Source organism: Pseudophryne corroboree, chromosome 2, assembly GCF_028390025.1.
Source record: "Pseudophryne corroboree isolate aPseCor3 chromosome 2, aPseCor3.hap2, whole genome shotgun sequence".
In the NCBI taxonomy this organism is placed as follows: Eukaryota; Metazoa; Chordata; class Amphibia; order Anura; family Myobatrachidae; genus Pseudophryne; species Pseudophryne corroboree.
Window position 1 is genome coordinate 811851127 of NC_086445.1, and position 14958 is coordinate 811866084.

Consider the following 14958-nt stretch of genomic DNA (forward strand, 5'->3'; position numbering starts at 1 on the left):
CCGAGCAGGTATCGCACGTACACGAAACAAATGATATAGAAGCTTATCTGTCCATAAAAATAGGGTCCAGGATATCTCCCTTCACATTTACTTTAGTACATAAATTAAACCACGGTTTAAAACGAGCAGGTATCACACGTACAAGAAACAATAGATATAAAAGCTTGTCTGTCCATCAAAAGAGGGTCCAGGGTAACTCCCGATGCGTTTTCGTCCCAATGCAAAGGACTTTATATATATATGAGGTAAAAGAAATAGAGGAAAATGGGTGCCCAAGTATTAGTACAATCTTTAGAATTTAAAAATCCCTAAAAGGTTTCACAAATAGTATTGATCAGATTTTAAACATAAAAATTAACTGTTCCTTCATATAGAATTTATTAAAAGTACAAAGCATGATAAGTGTCCATCATTTTACATAGACATTGTGATGTTAATTTCTCCTATGGTGATCCACTGATGGGATGTAGAGGAATGTAGGCAACTTTCTGCTGTATCTTTATTCTTCCTCATACGATATTTGGAGATAACATCAAAGCAAAACGGTAACCCAATACGTTTCGTCTAATAACAAGACTTCATCAGGGGTGTGTCTAAAAAGTTATGGGACAACTTTTCAATATATTACAATTTTACAAACAATAAAATAATAAAGGTTAAAATAAAGAAAAGAACAGTCAAAAGAACAAAAAACAGGAATATGCAAGACATGATACAACGGAACAAGGAATAATCATTAAACAATCAACATAATTATGGATATAGAGAAACGACAGTTTAAATCCATAGGTGACATAATTGGTCATGGACATACCTTGGATGACAATGCCAATCAAATAGAATGAGCCTAGATGGTTAACCAGAATTGCTCAAAAGGAGAATTCAAAGCGTCACTAAGGCGTATTGTGGCAACATCAATCCAGCCTAGTTAGAGTATAGTTAACTTTTAATTTATATTGTGATCATATGTATTAAGAACTAATACATGATTCGTATATCAAAAAAGAACATCACATACCTCGTAGATCAACTATTCAGTGAGATTCCAATGTGTATGACATTCAAATGAATGATGGGATCAGCAAATTCATGCAACAGTGGACCTAACAAATTAATTATCAATAGTTAATTTATATCTGACCTTATTGAGACAAAAAGGTGGGCCTGCTCTTAGGGACAACCCTCACTTATGCCTTCTGTTAGGAAATTGACCTCGTACCAAATATATTAAACTAATTATATTAAATTAATCAAGATGAATTATAATATATCATCCCTTGGGTCACTATCAAATACTATTACACCCTGTTTGAAGCAACCTGGCAATAGATCCAAAAGTGCCGGGAAACATACCATAAGTATCTCCAGTGATTTATAATACTAATCAATTATTATGATTAAATAGATACGTTGTCTGTGGCTTCCATGAAAACATATAAAAACACAATGACATACTGTACCTCCTGGGTTAACTAGAGATGTAAAATACGGATACAGACAAAATATCCTTATAATTTCATATGGATAAGGGACCTGGAGAATCAATTAGATAATATCGGTTGGTACCTATAGGTATTTTAATGGGTGGTCTTCTGTATGCCGGCGGTCGGGCTCCCGGCGCTCAGTATACCGGCGCCGGGAGCCCGACAGCCGGCATACCGACACTTATTTTCCCTCGTGGGGGTCCACGACCCCCATAGAGGGAGAATAAAATAGTGTAGCGCGCCACCGTGCCCGTAGCGTGGCGAGCGCAGCGAGCCCACAAGGGGCTCATTTGCGCTCGCCACGCTGTCGGTAAGCCGGCGGTCGGGTCCCGGCGCCGGGATGCTGGTCACCGGGAGCCCGACCGCCGGCCAGCCGTAGTGAACCCATTTTAATGGGACTAGACAAATGCACGATCCCACCAAATTAATCCACCTGGCGTATATGTGTATGATACACCCAAAGTAATTGTAGATTACCCCCGAATTAGCCATTATATAGTGCTCAACCAATAGGCATTGTTACTGTTAGCCCACACAGTGGGATGCTATGCATAGTGAAAGTATTAGTGTGATTGAAAATAACATTGGGCAAAATACAAATATTAAAACATATGCCACTATACACTTTAGTGGAAATTAACATACATAGACAAAGTAAGTTAAACGGAGCCTTATTCAAGATGTTATATGGGAGATCCTTACCATCCACAGGACAATCAGTAGTGGTCCAGTATCCATGCAATGGAGCATGGGAACTAGATTCAAACTTATATAGGGGAAGACTGATGACATAATTTCCTTACCCATTTGATTGGTGCTAAATTTATTTGTAGTTAACACGTGGATAAGTATCATTTTAAAATCCTAATTTATGGTGAATTATATTATTAATAAGTGTGAGTCTCATAGAGTGCATACATCAATTCTATACTTAATCTAGTTGCCAAACTGGCCATAATTGATCATTGTACCCATAATGCACCATTAAAGTTGGTGCAAAAACAATTCAGAGTGACAGTGTGCCCAACCAATGAGAGCCCCAAAGGGGCGGGACTTAGTATAGTTTTTTACATCATGAACGAATGAATCTAACATCAGTGGAAATATAGGAGGTCATTCCGAGTTGTTCGCTCGCAAGCGGATTTTAGCAGATTTTCTCATGCTAAGCCGCCGCCTACTGGGAGTGAATCTTAGCATCTTAAAATTGTGAACGAAGTAATCGCAATATTGCGATTACACACCTCGTAGCAGTTTCTGAGTAACTTCAACCTTACTCGGCATCTGCGATCATTTCAGTGCTTGTCGTTCCTGGTTTGACGTCACAAACACACCCAGCGTTCGCCCAGACACTCCCCCGTTTCTCCGGCCACTCCTGCGTTTTTTCCGGAAACGGTAGCGTTTTTTCCCACACGCCCATAAAACGGCCTGTTTCCGCCCAGTAACACCCATTTCCTGTCAATCACATTACGATCGCCAGAACGATGAAAAAGCCGTGAGTAAAATTCCTAAGTGCATAGCAAATTTACTTGGCGCAGTCGCAGTGCGGACATTGCGCATGCGCATTAAGCGGAAAATCGCTGCGATACGAAGATTTTTACCGAGCGAACAACTCGGAATGACCTCCATAAAGTAGTCCAATTGCTACCTAAAGCAGCGCTGACTACACCGCCTCTCCTGATCCCCCAGCCGAGGACCCTATGCTCCGGCGCCGTGATGTGTTTACAAAGAATGAAGCCGGGGAAGCCGTGCGCACCACGTGCTTAGACCACGTGATCGGACTACAGCATCCTGTGCTGATTTTCTATGGTTTACCAGTCTCTGTGAGTGCTGTCCTGCCTCCGTACATATATGTATGCGTGGGTGTATATATATATATATATATATCACTCCAAAGAAGAACAGCACTCAGAGTCTTAGTAGAATGTAAACATGCTGTATTAAAATGGTCCGTTTTAATATAGCATGTTTACATAGGATGAGTACTAAATCCCGCTAGACGGGATCCCGGCAGTCAAAATACCGACGCCGGAATCCCGACCACACAATCCCAACAGGGGTGGTGAGCGGAACGCAGCCCCTTGCCGGCTCGCTGCACACGCCACGCTGCGGGCACGGTGCCTCGCTACGCTCGGCACACTAACTTATTCTCCCTCTATGGGTGTCGTGGATACCCACGGAGGGAGAATATGTCGGGATTGTGGCGGACGGGATTCCGATGTTGGTATTTCGACCGCCGGGATTCCATCCGGAGGGATCTTGACTGCATCCCGTTTACATTCTACTAAGACTCTGAGTGCCGTTCTTCTTCGAAGCGATATGTTTTCCTGAGTTTGGATACCGGAGCAGTTGTTTTCATTTATGGCTGATTTGGAGCATTATATATATATATATATATATATATATGCCAAAACGGATGGGCACTCACCCTTCCCCGTAAATGAAGCCCCGGTGCCTTCTGGAAACTGTAGTATATGCAACAAATCCTAGCATGCAGCGGCACTCAGGGACAGACTCATGGAAATTCAAAACAAACGGTGTTTATTCCATTCTGGGATGGTCTTTCTTTGCACCAGAATGGAATAAACACCGTTTGTTTTGAATTTCCATGAGTCTGTCCCTGAGTGCCGCTGCATGCTAGGATTTGTTGCATATATATATATATATATATATATATATATATATATGTATGTATATATATGTATATATATATATATATATATATATATATATTGTGACAAGAACACTGGGATAGTGTTTGAGGGCAGGTATGTTTGTCCCAGGTTCTTGTCTTACATGTATTAGAAAAATGAAAACTTCTAGGAATATGTTTTGTTTTGTTAGAACCTTTTCAGTTTGTTGGAAAAGCTGGGTAAGGGCCCTGAAAGAGAGATGGGGCAAGGTTCCAGACATTGGGCCCAGTTCGGGTCTTTGGCCTCACAGAAGGCTAATCAGGCTTTCAGCTGTGTAACGAGTGTTATAGAGCTGCTGGCCTGATTAGGGTGTGTAGACTGCCTGGGAAGACTACAGGATCTCTGTGAGAGAAACATGCTTCCTGATACAAGTGAGCTATACAGTGTTTGCTGGAGAACTCTGTGTTTTTTTGTTTTAGTGACAGTTAGGAACATCTTGTGTTTAGTTAGTGCCGGACAGGCAAGGTATTTTCTTTTGGTGTTTGTTTTATTTTCTGTACAATAAAACTGTCTGGGGCCAGTTGTACCAGAAACTGGACTTGTGTTGTTCCTCAGCTGCTGCTTGCTGCCATATACCCCAGGAAACGGCACCTTGCACCCTTACAGTGTTAACGAAAACAGTGAAGAGAAAAGAGAGACTCTTTTGTGGGCGCACTCTTTACTATTAAATGATAATGTAGATATTACATGAATCAAATACGGAGAAATCTAAGTATAAAATATAACTTTTATTAGCATCATGGAATAAAAGGATGTATAGTCGTCAAAAGGTTACAATCCAATGTATAATGAAATTTGAATAACAAAAATTATATTGATCCTCAGTAACACAATGTGATTGCTAGCTTTGCATTTAATAACACCGTATTCACTCGTGAAGTAATGTATTAGGAGATGGTTAATTATGTATTAATACAAGAATCTTAAAAATAAGAATTTACTTACCGATAATTCTATTTCTCGGAGTCCGTAGTGGATGCTGGGGTTCCTGAAAGGACCATGGGGAATAGCGGCTCCGCAGGAGACAGGGCACAAAAGTAAAGCTTTTACAGGTCAGGTGGTGTGTACTGGCTCCTCCCCCTATGACCCTCCTCCAGACTCCAGTTAGGTACTGTGCCCGGACGAGCGTACACAATAAGGGAGGATTTTGAATCCCGGGTAAGACTCATACCAGCCACACCAATCACACCGTACAACTTGTGATCTAAACCCAGTTAACAGTATGATAACAGAGGAGCCTCTGAAAGATGGCTTCCTAAACAATAACCCGAATTAGTTAACAATAACTATGTACAAGTATTGCAGATAATCCGCACTTGGGATGGGCGCCCAGCATCCACTACGGACTCCGAGAAATAGAATTATCGGTAAGTAAATTCTTATTTTCTCTATCGTCCTAAGTGGATGCTGGGGTTCCTGAAAGGACCATGGGGATTATACCAAAGCTCCCAAACGGGCGGGAGAGTGCGGATGACTCTGCAGCACCGAATGAGAGAACTCCAGGTCCTCCTTTGCCAGGGTATCAAATTTGTAAAAATTTACAAACGTGTTCTCCCCTGACCACGTAGCTGCTCGGCAGAGTTGTAATGCCGAGACCCCTCGGGCAGCCGCCCAAGATGAGCCCACCTTCCTTGCGGAATGGGCCTTAACAGATTTAGGCTGTGGCAGGCCTGCCACAGAATGTACAAGTTGAATTTTGTTACAAAACCAACGAGCAATCGACTGCTTAGAAGCAGGTGCACCCAACTTGTTGGGTGCATACAGTATAAACAGCGAGTCAGATTTTCTGACTCCAGCCGTCCTTTAAATGTATATTTTTAAGGCTCTGACAACGTCCAACAACTTGGAGTCCTTCAAGTCGTCTGTAGCCGCAGGCACTACAATAGGCTGGTTCAGGTGAAACGCTGATACCACCTTAGGGAGAAAATGCGGACGCGTCCGCAGCTCTGCCCTATGTCGAATGGAAAATTAAATAAGGGCTTTTATAAGACAAAGCCGCCAGTTCAGATACTCTCCCGGCCGAAGCCAGGGCCAGTAACAGTCACTTTCCATGTGAGATATTTCAAATCCACATTCTTTAGTGGTTCAAACCAATTGGATTTGAGGAAATCTAAAACTACATTTAGATCCCACGGTGCCACCTTAGGCACCACAGGAGGCTGTATATGCAGTACTCCTTTGATAAAAATCTGGACCTCAGGGACTGAGGCCAATTCTTTGTGGAAGAATATTGATAGGGCCGAAATTTGAACCTTAATAGATCCCAATTTGAGACCCATAGACAATCCTGATTGCAGGAAATGTAGGAAAACGACCCAGTTGAAATTCCTCCATCGGAGCACTCCGCTGCTCGCACCACGCAACATATTTTCGCCAAATACGGCGATAATGCTTCGCGGTGACTTCCTTCCTTGCCTTTATCAAGGTAGGAATGACTTCTTCTGGAATGCCTTTTCCTTTTAGGATCTGGCATTCAACGCCATGCCGTCAAACGCAGCCGCGGTAAGTCTTGAAAAAGACAAGGACCCTGCTGAAGCAGGTCCCTTCTCAGAAGTAGAGGCCACGGATCGTCCGTGACCATCTCTTGAAGTTCCGGGTACCAAGTCCTTCTTGGCCAATCCGGAGCCACTAGTCTTACTCCTCTTTGCCGTATAATCCTCAATACCTTTGGTATGAGAGGCAGAGGAGGAAACACATATACCGACTGGTACACCCAAGGTGTTACCAGCGCGTCCACAGCTATTGCCTGCGGATCTCTTGACCTGGCGCAATACCTGTCCAGTGTTTTGTTGAGGCGAGACGCCATCATGTCCACCATTGGTTTTACCCAACGGTTTAATAGCATGTGGAAAACTTCTGGATGAAGTCCCCACTCTCCCGGGTGAAGGTCGTGTCTGCTGAGGAAGTCTGCTTCCCAGTTGTCCACGCCCGGGATGAATACTGCTGACAGTGCTATCACGTGATTCTCCGCCCAGCGAAGGATCCTGGCAGCTTCTGCCATTGCCCTCCTGCTTCTTGTGCCGCCCTGTCTGTTTACATGGGCGACTGCCGTGATGTTGTCCGACTGGATCAACACCGGTCTTCCTTGAAGCAGAGGTTCCGCCTGGCTTAGAGCATTGTAGATTGCTCTTAGTTCCAGAATGCTTATGTGAAGAGACTTTTTCAGGCTCGACCACACTCCCTGGAAATTTCTTCCCTGTGTGACTGCTCCCCAGCCTCTCAGGTTGGCATCCGTGGTCACCAGGATCCAATCCTGTATGCCGAATCTGCGGCCCTCCAATAGATGAGCCTCCTGCAACCACCACAGAAGGGATACCCTTGTCCTTGGCGACAGGGTTATCCGCAGGTGCATCTGAAGATGCGACCCTGACCATTTGTCCAACAGATCCCTTTGCATGGAATCTGCCGAAAGGGATTGCTTCGTAAGAAGCTACCATTTTTTCCCAGGACTCTTGTGCATTGATGTACAGACACCTTTCCTGGTTTTAGGAGGTTCCTGACCAGGTCAGATAACTCCTTGGCTTTTTCTTCGGGAAGAAAAACCTTTTTCTGAACTGTGTCCAGAATCATCCCCAGGAACAGCAGACGAGTTGTCGGCATTAATTGGGATTTTGGAATATTCAGAATCCATCCGTGCTGCTTTAGCACCTCTTGAGATAGTGCTAAACCCATCTCTAGCTGTTCTCTGGACCTTGCCCTTATTAGGAGATCGTCCAAGTATGGGATAATTAATACGCCTTTTCTTCGAAGAAGAAATATTATCTCGGCCATTACCTTTGTAAAGACCCGAGGTGCCGTGGACAAACCAAACGGCAGCGTCTGAAACTGATAGTGACAGTTTTGTACAACGAACCTGAGGTACCCCTGGTGTGAGGGGTAATTGGAACGTGGAGATACGCATCCTTGATGTCCAAGGATACCATAAAGTCCCCTTCTTCCAGGTTCGCTATCACTGCTCTGAGTGACTCCATCTTGAACTTGAACTTCTTTATGTATAGGTTCAAGGACTTCAGATTTAGAATAGGCCTTACCGAGCCATCCGGCTTCGGTACCACAAATAGAGTGGAATAATACCCCTTCCCTTGTTGTAGAAGAGGTACCTTGACTATCACCTGCTGAGAATACAGCTTGTGAATGGCTTCCAAAACCGTCTCCCTTTCTGAGGGGGACGTTGGTAAAGCAGACTTCAGGAAACGGCGAGGTGGCTCTGTCTCTAATTTCAACCTGTACCCCTGAGATATTATCTGCAGGATCCAGGGATTTACCTGCGAGTGAGCCCACTGCGCGCTGTAATTTTTGAGACGACCGCCTACCGCCCCCGAGTCCGCTTGCAAAGCCCCAGCGTCATGCTGAGGCTTTTGTAGAAGCCGGGGAGGGCTTCTGTTCCTGGGAAGGAGCTGCCTGTTGCTGTCTCTTCCCTCGTCCTCTGCCTCGTGGCAGATATGAATAGCCCTTTGCTCTCTTATTTTTAAAGGAACGAAAGGGCTGCGGTTGAAAGGTCGGTGCCTTTTTCTGTTGGGGAGTGACTTGAGGTAGAAAGGTGGATTTCCCGGCCGTAGCCGTGGCCACCAAATCCGATAGACCGACCTCAAATAACTCCTCTACGCATCGCCTGTCCACTGTCGTGTCCATAAAGCTCTTCTGGCCGAAATGGACATAGCACTTACCCGTGATGCCAGTGTGCAGATATCTCTCTGTGCATCACGCATATAAAGAAATGCATCCTTTATTTGTTCTAACGACAGTAAAATATTGTCCCTGTCCAGGGTATCAATATTTTTGATCAGGGACTCTGACCAAACTACCCCAGCACTGCACATCCAGGCAGTCGCAATAGCTGGTCGTAGTATAACACCTGCATGTGTGTATATACCTTTTTGGATATTTTCCATCCTCCTATCTGATGGATTTTTAAGTGCGTCCGTCTCAGGAGAGGGTAACGCCACTTGTTTTGATAAGCGTGTTAGCGCTTTGTCCACCCTAGGAGGTGTTTCCCAGCGCTCCCTAACCTCTGGCGGGAAAGGGTATAAAGCCAATAACTTCTTTGAAATTAGCAGTTTTTTTTTTTTTTTTTTATCGGGGCACCCCACGCTTCATCACACACGTCATTTAATTCTTCTGATTCGGTAAAAACTACTGGTAGTTTTTTCACACCCCACATAATACCCTGTTTAGTGGTACCTGTAGTATCAGCTAAATGTAACATCTCCTTTATTGCCAAAATCATATAACGTGTGGCCCTACTGGAAAATACGGTTGATTCGTCACCTTCACCACCGGAATCAGTGCCTGTGTCTGGGTCTGTGTCGACCGACTGAGGCAAGGGACGTTTTACAGCCCCTGACGGTGTTTGAGGCGCCTGGACAGACACTAATTGAGTGTCCGGCCGCCTCATGTCGGCAAACGACTGCTTAAGCGAGTTGACGCTATCCCGTAATTCCACAAATAAAGGCATCCATTCTGGTGTCGACCCCCTAGGAGGTGACATCCTCATATTTGGCAATTGCTCCGCCTCCACACCAATAACGTCCTCATACATGTCGACACACACGTACCGACACACAGCAGACACACAGGGAATGCTCTATACGAAGACAGGACCCACTAGCCCTTTGGGGAGACAGAGGGAGAGTCTGCCAGCACACACCAAAAAGCGCTATATATGACAGGGATAGCCTTATGATTAAGTGCTCCCTTATAGCTGCTTTTATATTAATATATTGCCATTTATTTTGCCCCCCCTCTCTGTTATACCCTGTTTCTGTAGTGCAGTGCAGGGGAGAGACCTGGGAGCCTTCCTGACCAGCGGAGCTGTGACAGAAAATGGCGCCGTGTGCTGAGGAGATAGGCCCCGCCCCTTTTTCGGCGGGCTCGTCTCCCGCTATTTAGTACATTTAGGCAGGGGTAAATATCTCCATATAGCCTCTGGGGCTATATGTGAGGTATTTTTAGCCTTTTTAAAGGTTTTCATTTGCCTCCCAGGGCGCCCCCCCCCAGCGCCCTGCACCCTCAGTGACTGCCGTGTGAAGTGTGCTGAGAGGAAAATGGCGCACAGCTGCAGTGCTGTGCACTACCTTAAGAAGACTGCAGGAGTCTTCAGCCGCCGATTCTGGACCTCTTCTTGCTTCAGCATCTGTGAGGGGGCCGGCGGCGTGGCTCCGGTGACCATCCAGGCTGTACCTGTGATCGTCCCTCTGGAGCTTCATGTCCAGTAGCCAAGAAGCCAATCCATCCTGCACGCAGGTGAGTTCACTTCTTCTCCCCTCTGTCCCTCGTTGCAGTGATCCTGTTGCCAGCAGGAATCACTGTAAAATAAAAAACCTAAGCTAAACTCTCTAAGCAGCTCTTTATGAGAGCCACCTAGAATTGCACCCTTCTCGGCCGGGCACAAAAATCTAACTGGAGTCTGGAGGAGGGTCATAGGGGGAGGAGCCAGTACACACCACCTGACCTGTAAAAGCTTTACTTTTGTGCCCTGTCTCCTGCGGAGCCGCTATTCCCCATGGTCCTTTCAGGAACCCCAGCATCCACTTAGGACGATAGAGAAACTAACATGTGAAAATATAAGAAAGAAAGAAGGAGGGTTTAGGGTGGGGGTATTGATTGGCACTGCCCAAATATACCCAGCGAAAATAGAGCGCGTTGTCACTGGGGAAAAAAATGATTAAATTACACAGGAAGTGATCAAGCCCGTGTCACGGGTGAAATGCGTCTTCCGTTGCTCATCATTGGTCCCCTTTGCCGTTGAATGCCGTACATCCACTACAATCAGCCGCCGCCTCGCTGCCCAGTGTCCGTACCAGCTTCCGTGTGCTCATCGTTGATCCCCTTTGTCGTTGAATGCCGTACATCCACCACAATCAGCCGCCGCCTCGCTGCCCAGTGTCCGCACCAGCCCCGCCGAGTTACGTCATTCCATCATCAAGACTGTCTCCAGATTACGACCCGATTTCAACGAGTCTGTCCGGTATACGTGCCTCATGTCCTGGAATGTGACTACATTATATGAGAAATCTACACCTCATCTCATATCAGGACCATCATCTTCATCTTGGACCCTTTCCCTTCGACTACCTTGCGGGTAATATCGTACCATTTGCCGATTTAACCTTGGCAGTGTAATTTTATCTTATCACTTGTTAATTCAACCACGGCTGTGCAATTTATTTCATCCAATTTAATTGATGTAATTTAATCATTTTTCCCCCCAGTGACAACGCGCTCTATTTTCGCTGGGTATATTTGGGCAGTGCCAATCAATACCCACACCCTAAACCCTCCTTCTTTCTTTCTTATATTTTCACATGTTAGTTTTAAGATTCTTGTATTAATACATAATTAACCATCTCCTCATACATTACTTCACGAGTGAATACGGTGTTATTAAATGCAAAGCTAGCAATCACATTGTATACTCTACAACCATTCACTCATGGGAGCCCATGAGACATCTTTGATTACGATAGGATTTACAAGATATACATATTAGTAGATCAGTGGGTCCTTTGTGACCTGGAATTAGCAACATTGATAAAGTATCTTTTTCCTTCTGGGCTCAATCACGGAGCACTGGCAACATTGCTGTTACATTTCAAATCCTGATACTATGTTCCTTGCATTCGTGTGAAGAATTCATCACTTTCTATCATTTGTTTATGTCTGTTCATATAAAGAATCCTAGTTAAGTTATTACTCAACAATTGATATGCATTTATTAGTATGTAACCTTTGGTAAGGTATGAATAGCTGACAGGCACCATTATCTGTTTTTCATCCTTTATATCTTTTTCGTGGACTCTCACCATTGATTCAGGGTTTATCCCTGTCTAACATTGGCAGCAGATCCATCTTTCTCTTTCTACTATACATTTAGTGAACTCTCATCAGTGATTCCAGAGCCCTTGCCATCATTCGCAATCCTCTACTATCATACCACACTGTAAACGCCCAAAATCGTCCGATCTTGGAAGCTAATCAGTGTCGGGCTGGGTCAGTACTCTAGTGGGTGACCATTGAGGAATACCCGGTGTTGTAGAGCTCACATTGGTCCGTTACACTCTGAGTCTAACGCTGACAGCAGATTCACACTGCTATCTTTTTCTTATCTGCTCTATCCCCTGCTCAAATAGCGTGTAAATTATCATTTTATTATAATTTGATCTTGTACGGTTATAGGGCCTACCAGTTTCGGCAGCCCCAGTATCATCTGGAGGCGTTACATTTGATTTATTATTTTCATGGCATTCTTACTAGATTTATGCAATCGGGACCGATTATGCTAATTTTAGCATTGACTTGTTACTAATTGAACATTTATTCACTTTATATTATCAGTTTGTGTTACTGAGGATCAATATAATTTTTGTTATTCAAATTTCATTATACATTGGATTGTTACCTTATTTGACGACTATACATCCTTTTATTCCATGATGCTAATAAAAGTTATATTTTATACTTAGATTTCTCCGTATTTGATTCATGTAATATCTACATTATCATTTAATAGTAAAGAGTGCACCCACAAAAGAGTCTCTCTTTTCTCTTCACTGTTTTCGTTAGCAGCCCCATTGACTCTGGGTGCACCGCCAAATCATAACTGAAAACGCAGCGTTTCCTATAACTATTAATTTTGGCTGATTTGATTTATCTTACCATATTGTCTTTACACCGGTGCGGTATTTATCCAAATACATTTACCCTTACAGTGTTACAACTTGGTGGAGAATGCGAGCAGTCCGTACTGCGCATAAGTGAAAGCAGCAGCTTTATGAGGCCTGCAGAAAACGGTGGTTTATGCAGATACAGCCCAGTGTGAAGTTGCTGAGACTCACCCCTGAGGTTTTGATATATGTCCTGGGTGAAAGCAGCTACAAAGCTGCCTGAAAAATCTGTCGACATGGAGGAACTGGACTGTTCCTTGGGAAAATGTTGCTGGGCGGATAAGAGAACGCAAGGCTGGAGAGACTGTAAACACTGGCCCTGGAGACAGGCCAATGGGGCTAGAACGGTCTATGCTGCCCAAACGGGTTGATAATCGTGTGGTTAAATGTTTTAGGTGTGGTATGCCAGGTCATGTTATTGCCAATTGCCCAGTCACGCAAGAACCCATGCAATGTGATGCTGCCTTTGAATGTCGCAGAATGTCTTTCTTTGCTAGGTTAGTCTGTACTGTGGTACCTTCACCTGAGCTGGAAAAACAAATGTGTGATGTGTTCTTAGAGGGTAACCGGGTAGAGGCCTTGCTAGATTCAGGAAGTTTAGTTACCCTCGTGAAAGCTGGGTTAGTGAACCCCTTAAAGGTCCAGCAAATACCTATTGGGGTAACTTGCATACATGGGGATACCCAACATTATGTCACTGCTGAAGTGAATATAGAAACTTGTTGTGGGTCAGCAATTGTTAAAGTAGGACTGGTCCCCACCTTGGTGCATGAGGCCATAATAGGGAGGGATTTTCCTCATTTTTGGAAACTGTGGGAATCACGGTTATCAACAGATGTGAGAAGTAAAGAGCCAGTTGATAATACCGGTGATTTTATGGATGTACGTGTGTCTTCGGAACTTTCTGACCCTTTGCCTTTTGCTAGTTTGGCTGGGGAAGTGACAGATGGGGAGTCCAGTGAGGACCCTCTTGCTGGGAACAGAGACATAGTAGTTAGAACTGAAAGCGTGCCTGACCTGGAGGTAAAGAAGGATCTGTTTGCGTCTGAACAGTTAAAGGATCCTACCTTAATAAAGGCTAGGGAGAATGTTAAGGTTGTTAATGGGGAACCTGTGGTACCGGGTGACAGGGTTACGTATCCCCACATGGCCATCTGTAATGAGCTCTTGTACCACATTGTCAAAAGGGGTGAGGATGTGGTGGAACAGCTGGTAGTTCCCCAGCCTTATCGAAGAACGGTTTTAGATTTAGCTCATAGTCACGTTACCGCAGGACATTTAGGGGCAGAAAAAACCACTGAAAGAGTTTTACAAAGGTTCTTTTGGCCAGGGGTTTATAAAGAAGTGTCTGAATATTGTTCTTCCTGTCCTGAATGCCAGTATCATGCCCCTAGACCCATTTCAGGAGCCCACTAGTTCCCATGCCTATTATAGAGGTCCCGTTTGACAGAATAGCCATGGATCTCATGGGGCCCTTGTTAAAGTCTGCTCAGGACCATCAGTATATCCTGGTAATTATGGACTATGCCACTCGATATCCTGAGGCTGTCCCTTTACGCACTATCACAACCAAGGCAATAGCTAGGGAGCTGGTGCAGGTTTTTAGTAGAGTGGGAATACCAAAATAAATTTTGACTGACCAAGGTACTCCATTTATGTCAAGGATCATGAAGGAATTGTGCAAATTATTTAAGGTCACTCACCTCAGGACGTCCATCTACCATCCCCAAACAGACGGGTTGGTGGAAAGGTTTAATAAAACATTAAAAAGTATGTTAAAAAAGGTTGTTGAGAGAGATGGGGAAACTGGGATTGTTTGTTGCCCTTCTTGTTAATGGCCATCAGAGAACTTCCTCAGTCCTCTACGGGGTATTCTCCATTTGATTTGTTGTATGGTAGACACCCCAGAGGGCTGTTGAACATTGCCAAAGAGATGTGGGAAGGACAGCCCACTCCTTATAGAAGCGTTATTGAACATGTATCACAAATGCAGGATAGGATTGCAGCCGTGGTACCTATTGTCAGAGAGCACATGGAACAGGCCCAAAGTGCTCAACAGCGGGTATATAACCGGAGTGCCAAGATACGGGAATTTGCTCCTGGAGATAGAGTTCTTGTTTT

The 14958-nt window shown here is 44.5% G+C and overlaps 1 long non-coding RNA gene and 1 pseudogene across 5 annotated transcripts in view; one reads left to right on the forward strand and one right to left on the reverse strand.

Annotated features, from left to right (window-relative positions):
• Positions 1-354: 354 nt before the first annotated feature.
• The window catches only part of LOC135049792 (uncharacterized), a 113860-nt gene continuing 99256 nt past the window's right edge, over positions 355-14958 (reverse strand). For 2 of the 5 annotated variants that reach the window (XR_010241473.1, XR_010241477.1), the window contains exon 7: positions 601-1103. This is a non-coding gene — a long non-coding RNA (uncharacterized LOC135049792). The other 3 variants (XR_010241475.1, XR_010241476.1, XR_010241474.1) reach the window with 3 other exon arrangements.
• On the forward strand, positions 12094-12212 carry LOC135051805 (5S ribosomal RNA; annotated as a pseudogene).